The 13,415-nt window shown below is 35.0% G+C and overlaps 1 protein-coding gene across 10 annotated transcripts in view; it reads left to right on the top strand.

The window, feature by feature from the left end:
- Window positions 1–13,415, top strand: part of LOC126374064 (dual 3',5'-cyclic-AMP and -GMP phosphodiesterase 11) — a 277,630-nt gene that overhangs the window by 174,223 nt on the left and 89,992 nt on the right. The window lies entirely within an intron of this gene.

Below are 13,415 nucleotides of genomic sequence, written 5' to 3'. Positions count from 1 at the left end.
TTCTTGATTTATGTTCCGTCTTTTCTTAATTTATATTAACGTGCTGTTGTCAACTTGTCGCGTTATAGCGAAAACCACGCTAGCGCGATTTTGAAAAATCACGCTTGGAAGTGATTTTTGTTAACAATACCTCACAACAGAAAAGATAGTTTCAATCCAGGTCAAAAATTGTGGGTAATTTTTTTACCCGGATCGAAATCAATTGAAGTAAATCGAGGTTTTGTTGAAGAAAATCACATCGGAGTGTGATTTTTCAAATAGGCGCTTAAGTTTACTTTAAGGCAACGATATAACTACTTACTTAGCTTGAAAAGGGTTTTATGATGCGCGATCGATTGAGTCTGCGATGTGTGCTTGACTTTATTTTTTGATACAATATTATCTTTCTGCTTTTTGTTATCGAGTAGTGTCTCATCACTAAGTAGTAAATGCAAATATTTAATTCCTGCAATGTTAAACTAATTGATGGGCTTGTCAATATGATGCTCTGTTATCAAATCTCAATTTATAAGTTATCTAATCTAATGTTAGTATATGACTAATTGGTAGTTTGCCTTTTGTGCAAAAGTATCAAGATTTTGTATTCTCGGCTACCCGAATACCTTTGTCATATTGTTGTTTTGATCTGAGAGAATTCATGCTGCGGATCATTGACCGTGCAATAAAAATGACCCACGTTTCCACAAATCAGGAAAATTCCACGATCACGCTGTAAGTAGTGGAAATAAACTGTAAATCATAAGTTAAGTAAATCAATTTTACATAAATGGAAATCTGATTTCTCAGTTATGTAATATTATTTTACAAGGTAGGTATGTCATAACATCTGTCGATGATAATTGTTTATGTCACTATAGCCACAGCCTACAACAGCTATTGTAGTGAATATGTACCTACTAACGTCCACTATTATACTCGTAAATAGGCAAAACTGAAACCACAAATTTGCTGACTCATTTGTTATTTGCATCTATATACGTGACCCATTGTCTAAAGACATCCGTTATGGACAAGAGAGTTAGTTTATTTGTAAACAGACAGCATTAATGTTTCATTATTACCTTTGCATGTAATGTTATGATTAAACCATTAATTATGTAATCTATCTCTTTAGTAGCCTTCATTTTTCTAATAAAATGCATACGGACTATATATTTATATTTGATGTTAAATTTCTTAGGTAAAGTCTAACAAAGTCTTGTTCATGGAAACATGTTTAGGTCACATCTCTGTTTATATTGTACGGCGAGTAATTTATTCATAGTAACAAAACTCGTAATGCATATAGCGCTGGTCTGCCGTACCCATAACTATGAATAGGGTTGCCGTTTTAGGACATTACTATTCATCTCTATGAAATAAAGATACTGGGAACCTTTTGTTTACAAATTGGTCTATTGTTGTCCCTATTTCTAAGATGTCTCTCTGTAATAGCCCCTAGACATTATACTATTTCATTGTGTTTTTATAACTTGCTGTCTACTGAATTAATTAATGAATTGTCAAGAGACGAATAATTATTTCAAGAAAAAACTGTACATTTTTTTTTAATGTGTACATGTTGTTGCCGTAATTACAAACGCAATATTAAAAACTTGTTTAATATTTGTGTGACTATCGTCAAAAAATGCGCGGGTAAACCCACACATACTCGCATGGCAACCCTAATATGATATGAGCTTGTCACCGCGTGGTCGGAGTCTATTAAATAATTCATACTTCACTATCATGAAGGAATCTTCCATTCAAGTTTAACATTATCGCATTTGAATTGACCAACATCGCGACAGCTCGCATAGAAATATTTTGTCAAAAGTCTCCCTGGGTTATAGAAAGCCCATCTAAGTTTTAGACCCTTTGAAAGTTAAGGCTGAACTTTGAATAAGGCATTGTAATGTAAAATGTTATGAATTGTTTATTTAATAGTTATTGTGATCAGGAATATAAATGTGAAGAGTATAACATACAAATGTATTATAGCGAGACTTTTCTTTTTTATGTTACCTGTAGGTATTTTTTATTCTAATCATGCATTTTCGTGGTTATTACAGTGGTTTTAATACATCTTATTTAGTTTTTTCCGATGTCTTTGGACTGCATTGACGTACTAAGGTATTGTATTTTTACAAATGACTAAAATTTGGTTCAAGATTTACTTTTTAGGCGCGCTAGTAATGTAATATTAAGTACCATAGATTTTTTTCGCGCTAAGTGGTGTTCACGACGCCATCAATTTCGGCTTTCTGTTGTAACATATTAGGTAGACATCAATGTATGTAGGTATGTATTCCATTTTGATATTCGCCCGCTGTCATTCTAGGCGAACGTCATAGTGTCATTATGCAACGAATAACCCTAAAGTTATACACGTGTCTTTTATTACGTGGACTATCGCAAACTTCGAATTCAAATTGTGACGAATCGTTGCTTACACGCGTAACGATTTATAACCAGCTGTAAATGAACATATCGCGTAACACGTGATTGGTTCTTATTCTTTTCAATTAAAAAAAACAGTTATTGATACTAATGTTAAAAATTGTAAGAGCTAAGTAGTGCAAAACATACTTTTCTGGTATTCAATGTACTTTGCTTCAACAGTCCACAGCCAGGACATCACCCCGCTTGGCAAGCGAATACATTGTAACCATGACAATCATAAAAGTGGGACTCTTTTCTATGGCACTATCTATCTCCCTAGCGTTATCCCGTTCTTCACAGGGTACGCTTTTACCTAACCTGAAGATTTGACAGGTTTTTTACAGAAGTGACTGCCATTTGTAATATGCAATTGTAAGATGTTATGCCTTTGGATTTATCTTTTCGTAACTAAGGATCCTGTCTCTAAGTAATTTGCCTTGTGATGCTAGCTCTTACCTCATTCAACTCCTATAGGAACCAAAATCTGTTTTTTTTTTCTTGCGTCTGTCGCAAGTATATTCTTTAAGACACTTAGATTGATGCTATCCTGTATCGTCACCAAATAGACCTCGAACATGGCTGCTAGTTTATCTATAAACATTCTCCTAGTTATGCAAATGATGCTTCCACATAAGCTTAGTAACCGTCTACTACAATACTCTATCCGGTTGAACGAACTGTATATTATTAGGTCTGTTTATAATAGACTGAATTCAGATTTTTCTTTCTTTCCTTTGATGAATTTAATTTGAGTCTAATCTTAAAATTTCGTATCTTTTGTATCAACGTATTTTTTCTGGATCACTACAGGTAGATTGTTGTTTGTATACTTACGTTATTGATACACAATAATGTCACATTGGACAGGATAGGACACAATCTCTTGACGACCCAGAAATTGACCCACCATTTCTGGGGCATACCAGTTTCTGAAATTTATTTTTCTGATATTTATTTTCCTAGTATAATTCCTTGCCAACTTTACCTTTCGTAATTAATTTTAATAATTTTACAGTAATGATTCGGTCGACCCAGTTAACGTGGTCTTAAGTTTATTTACATGAAAACCAGACATTGCAGAAGATACGATCTAGATATTAGCGGAACATAAATTTTGTTTTAGTTTAAAAGATAATTGTATTTGATTTCTCTTTGTTTTGTGATAACAAAGGGAGTTAATGGTACTTTATTGTGTAATGGTACTCTTAAAACCTTATTTCGTTGCAATTCTCAATCTTCCTACCAGACTTAAGTCGTCCCATTTATCCAACTCCAACAAAAAAGTGAAGTTGAAAATAAAAGTCTGTTTCCAAGGAGACCTACGACGAGATTTCTCCACAAAGATCCCTGGATTAACGTTGACATCTGAAGACAGATGGCTAGTTGTATTGTGCTCGCCTTTTGTTGGTTAATCCTTTAGAAATTCTTGGTATCTGATGCTTAACAATGGGTATGAACGATTTATAGCCCTAATTTACTTTGATGATTGTTCAATCGACACTATTGTAGTCTAGCTTCGTGGAACTGTTAAAGAGTATTAGACAACTTGAACAGATGTATAACTGCGAATCGATGCAGTTATTAGTAGGTAGCTGCAACTCTAGTTATTTGGGACAAGTATTGTCAGTGAGAAAGTAGGTTGTGGTTGTTTGTAAACACCACACTGACCCATTGATGGTTAATATCTATGTTAATAATCGGTCATCTAAATATGCAAATCTTTATAATGGTATAGAGTTTGGAAAATTCCCATATTTTCTTAGATGGCAGAGTAAAAATAAGCGTACAGGTGTGTAATACATCTTAGATTCGATTTCTCTCAAACAGGTTTTGCTATATAATATCATTCATAATAATATTGTACTCTTCACCCAACGCAGAAAGTCTTGTAAACAGCTAAAAGTTTCAGTACAGGATATCAAACTCATAAAACCAAATGTCGGTTTCAATCATACTAAATACAATCGTACCGCAGTCTACAAATACCGTGATATACAATTTAACACCGGCTCCCATTTTACGGGAATAGAAACGCAAACACGTGGACAGATCTGTTTTATGGCCTATAAAACATGATCGATAATAGGAAGAGTATAGTGGGTTTACTACCAGTGTAAAGGATCGTTGGACCCACTTCCTACATTGGGAGATTTATTGGTCCCACTCTTATGTAATGGGTTGTAAAATTTGACCAATAGCATATCTTGTCTTTGTTGTCATTGAAATCTGATTGGAAGGATTTCAGTAATAAATGTGTGATATCGGTTTCGACTACTATCAACTGGGCACCCTCAAGCGTGTAGTCTTAATTTTTTGTACTGAGTGAGATCCCTCTGCGCTCCCGATTTTTTTTCCGGCCAAATAGTTAATGCCATCTGACGCAAACCTATAAAAAATACCGACAAAAAGAAATAGAAGTTTCAACTGAAACGGCTGCCATTCGAGTGTTACAAAATGCAATTTGTCTGCCGTGTTTAAACTTGTAAGTAAAATAATATTCATACCTATATGCTCAGATTGCTTAGAAGTTGGCAAAGGTGATGAGTATGAGACAGTTTTACCACAGTATGGTAAAGATAAAGTGATGGTAACGAAATGAGTACAATAAATAGTACAAGAATAAAAGTTTTCTTTATTACACTAGGAAATAAATTATAGTGATAGTAAGTACTCGCATAATTGTGATTTCTCGCAATGCTAAGCTCTATGTAAGTTTTCTATTTATTTGTTTCTACAGCAGTTACCAGAGATAGCACAAAACTCTTTTTACCTTTATTCCACTTTTAATTTTAAATCCTTATACTTCTTAATTCATAGTAAGACATAAAATCTAAAACTTTACGATTCGATTCGCCATTATTGTGCTTGATTAGCACGACACAATGACTGCATGTACGCTCATTCGATTAAAAATGATTAAGTCATTGTGAGCATGGAGCGATAAATAAGTATTTCCTTACACGTGGCTCTTGTATTTACCCGCGTCATTTCAAGTGAGATAGCAATGTCACGATCAACTTACGTTTGAAAGAGAGGAGAATATAAACAATAGTTGATTCATTATATTACCAAATCCTAAATTTGTCTTTAACCACTACGCTATGTCACAGAAATGTTCAAAAATTATTTACCTACATCATTGAAATTTAAGGAATATGTTAACATTCAAGTGGCATTGTTCAACAGAAATGGACATAAACGCAGATCCTTGGCAGTATAAGTTGAGAAATATTCAATGTTTGAAAGAGATAGTGATGTAGAAAATAGTTACATTTGAAAGAGACAGCACTAATTGTGCGTCTCTGAACATTATAGAGCAGCGGTCCTGCAGCGCTACCTTGTGGTACGCCATGATAAAGCTGAACAAACGAAGTGCACCGTCCACTTTGATAAATGAAGGATGATGATTGATGACTCTAATTGCACTGTTGATGACGATTAATTGATTGTAATTCAAGGGGACCTGCGTAATTAATATGGCCCACTTCACTTCTATTTACTTTTAGATGGACAATAGCTTGAGTAAAGGCGGGTTGAATTATTTCTGTAAACAAGAATTTGTTGGTTCTGTATACATTCGCTTCGCTAGCATTTATATTTTCATGGAAGAATACTATTTCGAAACCCGGCCGCATTTGTTTGATAATTTCTTATCTGCATTTGTAACACCTCGTCACATTAAAACAGTTTTCCGACAGGCCGGCTTCCGTGGATATTTTGTTTTGTCTAAGATCAGTTTTGAATCATTGAAAATGTTGCATACCAAGTTATTTTTGAAACGTAGACGATGTCTGATAGGTTATTTCACAGTTAATAGCAATGATGTTTTTAGATGTAGGTAATATCATTGGGTATTCAGTAGGTTAGGAATGTACCAATACCAACCTTGGTACTGTTACAAAGCAATTTAAACTTCCTGAACAAATTGCTTCTGTTCTGTGTTAGATTACAACCGGTATATAATTAGCTGGCTTTTATTTAAGTTAATGTGTACCTTATAATTAGAGAATAGGGGTTAGTTGTGTCTGGAATTGTTAAACAAGTGGTAGATAGTGTTTGCGACTGGATATTGTAGTTCATGTTTTCTTTCATTTATAACTTGGATTTCATATATTATAGAAACTTCACGCCTAATATTCAAATAGGTTTTCTTATATTAATTTGCGCTTTAAGCACAAAATAAACAGTACATTGTTTTTAGTATACGCGGTTATCATCATAATTAAAACACATAATAACGGGTTCTTACCGCGTTTAAAATAAGGATAAACAAGCGGCAAAGAAAGAGACAGATATGTCTGCCCGTAGAAAATTATGGATCTACCTACTCCACTCCAATCTGATCAGTCATCCCGTGATTATGGCACTTGCAACAGTGTCGAAATATCGGGAGTCTCATATCCCTAAGCTAATACTGTAAAATATATAGTCTGCCGAATTGAATATTTTTATAATTACTGAGTGTGTTTTTCCTGTACGCAATATAATATACCACATACAAAATTTTGAGCACAAACAATATAATAAGCGTCTTGCGTCTACGAAGCAAGTTCTTCACTTCACTACTCTCTACTTCAGCACAAGCTTAAAAATTCATGGTCTTTGGGCACCGTCCAACTTTGATGATAAATTCAAATAAAATAAACTCTCGACGTCCCCAAGTAACCAAAAATTTCACCAAATTGTTTTATCATGAAGAGGTTCTCGTAAATCGAAATACAGTGTCGTTCTTTAGCCAATTTTGAACTTTATTTTCCACCGCACTCACGCAGTATTGAATTACCTAAGTTATTTGTCCGGCGCCGGCGCGCGGCGACAAGAGTTGTGTACCGTACAAATAAAAACACTTTCAAGCAAAATCCGCTTACTTTGTTAACCACAAATTGTAGTAAATAACTTTGTCGCCATACTTATTGTATTTTTAAAGTGATAACATTTTCTTATTTCATACTCAGACCATTCCTCAGATGCACGAGGGATCCTAACGCTGTTAAGGATTTTATTACATCTTTTAATTTCGTTTTAATATTGAACAGCGTTTTATAGGAAATAAAAGCAAGCTTTTTACGAGGCCATATATTTACCCATGGAGTTATCAGTCCAATACTCTTATGTAGTAAATCGATAAGCTATCACAGTTTACGTTCGCGCGGTTACAACTTTATAGGTGAATTTACTATGCTGCTGCGCTAGATATAAACAATACAGGTTCTGTTCTAGTTAACGAGGAAAGTACCTAGTAAAATTATGTGTCCAAACGACCTTATAATTCTAACCATTGCGGTGGCCAATCAGCTTATAGCAACAAACGCTTCTGGTCACCGACATCGACTCCAGACGGCGAGGTCGATGATTATCTAAAGGAAGATAGAAAGTTTATCGCTGACGTAATTTTTTGGTGCTGTTAACGTCATCAATCCCATGTAAATAAAAAACGAGACCAGTCCCAATTTATTGTGATTTGTCAGATAAACATCACAAGAAGTTATATTTAGAACTAAACGTACGAGTCGAATTGAAGACATCCTTTTTGAAGTCAGTGGAAAAGAAAAAACGACATAAACACTCGAGGAAAAACCGAAATTTAACGGATGAATGAAGAAATAAACAGTGCTCAATCAATTTCCTTTAACAGTCATTCCACGTGCAGTTCTTCTAGGTATTGCGTTTGATCCAATTAAGTGGTACAATCAATTAAATCACGACGGATTAGGACGACATGTATTTCTTCTCTTATACAGTGATAGTGACGTCGTAACGAATACTGAGGGGGATGATTGAGACCACGATTCTGAATTAATATCAAGTGGAATTCCCTGTCGGAAAATTCTTAAATTTTAAAGTTCCACACTTTTGCAACGGAAAATTCCACAGGCTATCAACTCAGACTAATGGTTTGAATCATACCCCAAACTATTCTTTACGGTGTCACCCTGTATTGTGAAAATGAATAGCTCTTTCCGTTTAATATATGAGTTGTTTTATCCAATCTGCTGCGCCTTAGAAGTGGGTACAATCAAAGAGCAAAAGTGCAGTCACTGAGCTCAGCGAATTATTTGTAAACAGTGGTGAAATTATGAACCATTGGTTGTCATAATTATAAAATTTATGTTTTTGTAGGTGTTTTTGGTCTATTACATTTTTTTGACGTGACTTATTGTAGATTTGCTGCAGATGGCATTAACTACTTGGCCGGACAAATGGAGAGCGCTGAAGGCTCTCACTTGATACAACGTTTAAGACAACAGCCCTGAGGGTGCCCAGGTCTATTACAGAAACGACATGTAATTTTCATTTTGAACAAAAGTAGCAATTCTTTTGTGTTGGGTTAATCAGTTTAGTTTTGGTCAAGGAAGCTAAGAGCAAGTTTGACGGAGACATTTGATACTGATTACATTCCTCGTCATCGTATCTGATATTGCAGAAGTTCAGTTACAATGTTCACATTGGGTACAACTTCAGCAATTGGCTTAGTTAGACACGTGACATCTACTCTCGTGGGGTCTAATGCGCTGACATTAGCAGCAATACGAGATTGTTGTGTGGTATGGTATACATGATATGGGTATGATCGGATCATTTAAGCTCAGTTTGGTGGATAGGTATTCCTATTATGAGTTTGTTCGTGTTTGCATCTTCATCACTGCAAAACTGAACTGTATTCAAACAATTAGATACTTTAAAGGCATCACAAACTACTCTTAAGCTTTATATTTTCTATCTTTTGTAGTGAAATAAAATTACCTTATTATAGATACGTAGTTAGTATCTGTAGTTAGCCTCCCGATGTACCTACATAATAAATTATAATTGAATAAATGAATACTTTTTATTGTTCAAAAACGATCATAAAACAAAAATGGGCAAAGGCGGCCTTATCGCTGAAAGCGATTTCTTCCAGACAATATTAGGCACATAATTTTTTTTGCCATAAAAAATGTTCATCCGATCCGTGGACGTCAGCAAGTGGGCGGGCGGGATGCTGTGCGCTCGCGTCATCCCATCTCGTAAACGGAATTTATGTCAAGTCCGCACTAACTACTTCGCGACAACTGGGTTTATTCCTAAGACAATGAATCATCACTTATTAGGACTAATCGTTGTGTCTTCATTCCATACCCATAAGAGTTTAGATGTAGACACAAGCAAGTTTTGAATATAGCTGGCGAGAAGCGGGTGTGTAGTTAGTCTATACACCTGTGCGCACCCCTTGGGAATACAGACGTGATGCCATGGTATGTTGTTATGTAACGTTTAAATATTTACTGTGGATGTCAAAAAAATAGTAAAGTGTTTTTTACAAACGCGAAAGTTTGTAAATTGGTTCCACTTTCATAACATGACTGATATGGGTCGAAAATTGACACATACATAGATCTACACCCCTTTAAGTGACGAACCACTTACAGGAATAAAGTTGTTGTCTTACCGCTATAATCAAAGCTAACGCGAACGAACTTACGAGAGAAAGGATAGTTTCAAAGCAAAATTCAACTATATAATAATTTCGCGCCGTTCCGGACAGTTAAGACACCTCATAATGAGTAGGTTAAAGTGGTAGAATGATGTATTTTAAGTTTACAATTGGTTTTAAACAAATTTAATGTATTATGAACGGGAATAAGTAAAATCGCGTGCAAAAATCAGTGGGAGTCCACGGCGCGACAACGGGACAGCGAGAGAGTGACTTGGTGACTACTAAATATGAAGAGCCGTGCATTTAATCATCATTTTTTCAAACGTCATACAGGCTCGACACAGTAGTTGTAAAAGGTTTGGTATCTATTTTTAGACATGCCTTTTACTTTCGTGTTACCAAGTTGCTCAAAGCTTCACTGAATAGGTACTGAATACAGCCCCATTAACAGACAATTCTACCTATTAGATATTTTATTTGTTTATAAGTCTGTGTAATTTCCAGACGACTTTGGTCTAGACGTAACGAAATTATAACATTGTGTTGAGCTATATTTTGGTCTTCCCTTGTTGTCTCCTAGTACTGGGATTTATGACGATTACTTATTTTGAAGTTATTGACGGATTTTTATAGAAGCGATTGTCAAATAAAGCATGAAAATATCTTGAACTCTTGTTCAAACTCTACATGCTCGACTCAATCAACTTTGTGGTTGAATTTCACTATTTTGTTAAAGTTATTTGAAGAACTCTGAACTGGAACTAGAAACCCGGATAACGCAAATTGAGATTGCATTTTTGGAGTGGATGGACGAAGCACAAGGAACTCGTTTTCATAATAAGAACTTACGTACTTCTTTCTTTTTTTAATTAAATCCTATTCTTGTATTTATTTTCTCTATTCTAACTGTAATTTGCACAGAGTTGTGCACAGAACTCTCTGATATCATATTACTATTCTCTGATATCTGTTACGTTCTTTGTCTACTCTCTGTAATTGATAACTGTTGGCTTTCCTTGAAAAAATAAAAGAAATAAGTAAATATAAGTTAAAACATTATTTTTAAATGTTATTAATAATATTTTTTCATTCCCAAGCGGCGGCAACTCAAATAATGGTTTGATAATATAATGAAAAGCAAAGATAAATTCACAATTTCTAGAAGCGTTTTGCACAATCATCCCCGTTCGCAATGCGCCGATATAAAACTTGAATTACATATCGCTAATAAGTATTCAATTATTTTCTTTACTAGACCAAACTTTTGCTATTCGATTCGGTACCCTTAAAATTCTATCAGCAGAATACAAATCGTAATTATAAGTAACTAAACTCAAAATACCTAGAATCTATTTTTAAACTGCCTTATTCTTTTGTGAAAGCCTCCCTTGGTTGCCTCTGTGGTATTTTCCGAAGCAAAATAATGTTTTGTGTATTAATAGATATCAGATTTTATGTCGATGTAACAGAAGAGAAACAGGGTAATTAACTCATTTTCTTTGTTCCGTTAATAAATAGCTATTAGTACTACGTAAGTATTTATCAGTAACTTTTCCAAGATTGACCAAGGAGACACCTTGGTATCCAAGTGAAACATAATTCACCTATCCGCAGTATACGATTTATTGACGCATAAATTAATAATCTTTAGACTTTTAAAGTAAATCCAAAGCTGTAAAATTAAACCGTAGCTTTCCATGTCGCATGCACGCGCATAATGGGTGTAAGCTATAAAGCGAATTTTCACATTGTTTGCATAAAGCCCCGTCCTCTCTAGGGGAAATTTTGTCGAGCGACATGTCTCCGGAGACATTAAGAGACTTTTTATAATTGTTTTTATTTTTTCAAAAAGATAGTTAATAGTTTAGTTGTTCACTAAACTGCAGCGCTGGACAAGATATCATCACTGACGTCAAGAACAAACTCATTATGAATAATTTGTTGAGGTATAATCTGCATTACTATGTTGATAGTTAAGCAATCAGTTTTATACACTAATGCTAGTTGTCTGTAAATCTTCCTAAAATAAAATAAATAAATAATACCTGTACGTAGTAACGTAAACTACATCGTGGTACACACACCAATAAGTAACTATTACAAAAGATATAGCCCCATACCGCATGACATATTACGCGAGTTTTACGTAGTTAGAGAGAGAACTGGTTGTCGCGCGAATTCTGGCAACGTCGTTCGATATCACCTGATATCTCCAGAGACATTATGTTGCTCGACCAATGTCCCCTAGTGGGGACGTGGCTTAATACTCTTGGTTTGAGTTGAATTGTTCGCATCTGCATAACTGGAGCCGAGAGGTCGTAACTGCCCTGGACTCTGGACGGCAACGACCATAACACGAGGGTTATAACGTCACGGATTTGTAACTCCGCAGATTTATGGGTTCCTGGTAATACGTGTTGTTCGTTGCGAAAAAATACCGATATAACGTTTCCGGTAATGGTTTGTTCCATTTATCGTCTGATAAAATGCGTTGAATTAAGGTGACTGATGATGATGAAGCTTGCTCCGATAGAAAAGAGAGCATGCTACATATAAGACACATAGGACTCTCAGTTATTTAGTATAGGGTAAAGCACTGAATGCGGTAGATGAAACACGTCACTAAGCCAACATTCACAGACAAAAAATATACCTATTTACGAAACGATCAACTGGGAGAAAAATGCAAGACGTAAAATATTTTATTGATGTTTTCCGCAAAAACGAAAATGAAAATAAATATCCAGTCATAGAGACACTATGTAAAACATTTTACCGCGTTTTACTTCAGGTAAGTATTCACAAGGAAGTCAAAATATGCAGTTACATTTTTATAGTTTCCGCATAAACATTACTACTTTTTTTATTGTTTCCATGTGTTTTCCTTGAGAAATCGTATAAGTTGATGCGATTAAAGTTGACGTCATTATCGTGACGTAGTGAATGTTGACTGATTTCCTTAGAACCGTAAGCGGATTCTTGATATTGTTCTTTGGCATAAAATTATACGCGGAATCCTGTTATCAGACACACGCAACTATTGCTTTCGATGAATTATGATACGAATTGTTACCAACTTTTTGCTAGTCTTCATGATAATTAGACTGAAAGTGACCGCTAAGTTGTTTATATGTGTATATATTAAACTATCACGTCACCATGTATGTCACATGGTGTGGTGTTTAAACAAATTGTTGGAAACATTTTTCATAATATTAATTAAGTTCTTACTCTGTGACTTTGCTGGTGGAGCTGCGAACACCGGTGGTCAATATTATTACTGTAAACGCAAAAATATATTCCAATCTTTTATCTTTTTGCCAATATCTAGTTAAACCTTACGTCATACGAGTGGGTTCTAAACGTCACGTGCGTGTTTGTGATGTGATTAAATACGCCTACTGCTTACGTCATAACACTGCAGCTTCTTGAGAACGACTTAGGTAATTGAGTAATTTATTCGGGAAACTTCAAGTGGGTATGATACGATAATATGAGTTGTGGAAACCCCTGATTTTCCTGTTGATATAGTCAGAAAGTCCTTCAGTCCTCAGTTGGATTCAATACGTGGTTGACT

The sequence above is a fragment of the Pectinophora gossypiella genome, chromosome 16 (genome assembly GCF_024362695.1).
Source record: "Pectinophora gossypiella chromosome 16, ilPecGoss1.1, whole genome shotgun sequence".
Lineage (NCBI taxonomy): Eukaryota > Metazoa > Arthropoda > Insecta > Lepidoptera > Gelechiidae > Pectinophora > Pectinophora gossypiella.
The sequence above is the reverse complement of the archived record's forward strand: the minus strand, read 5'-3'. Positions and strand labels throughout refer to the sequence as shown.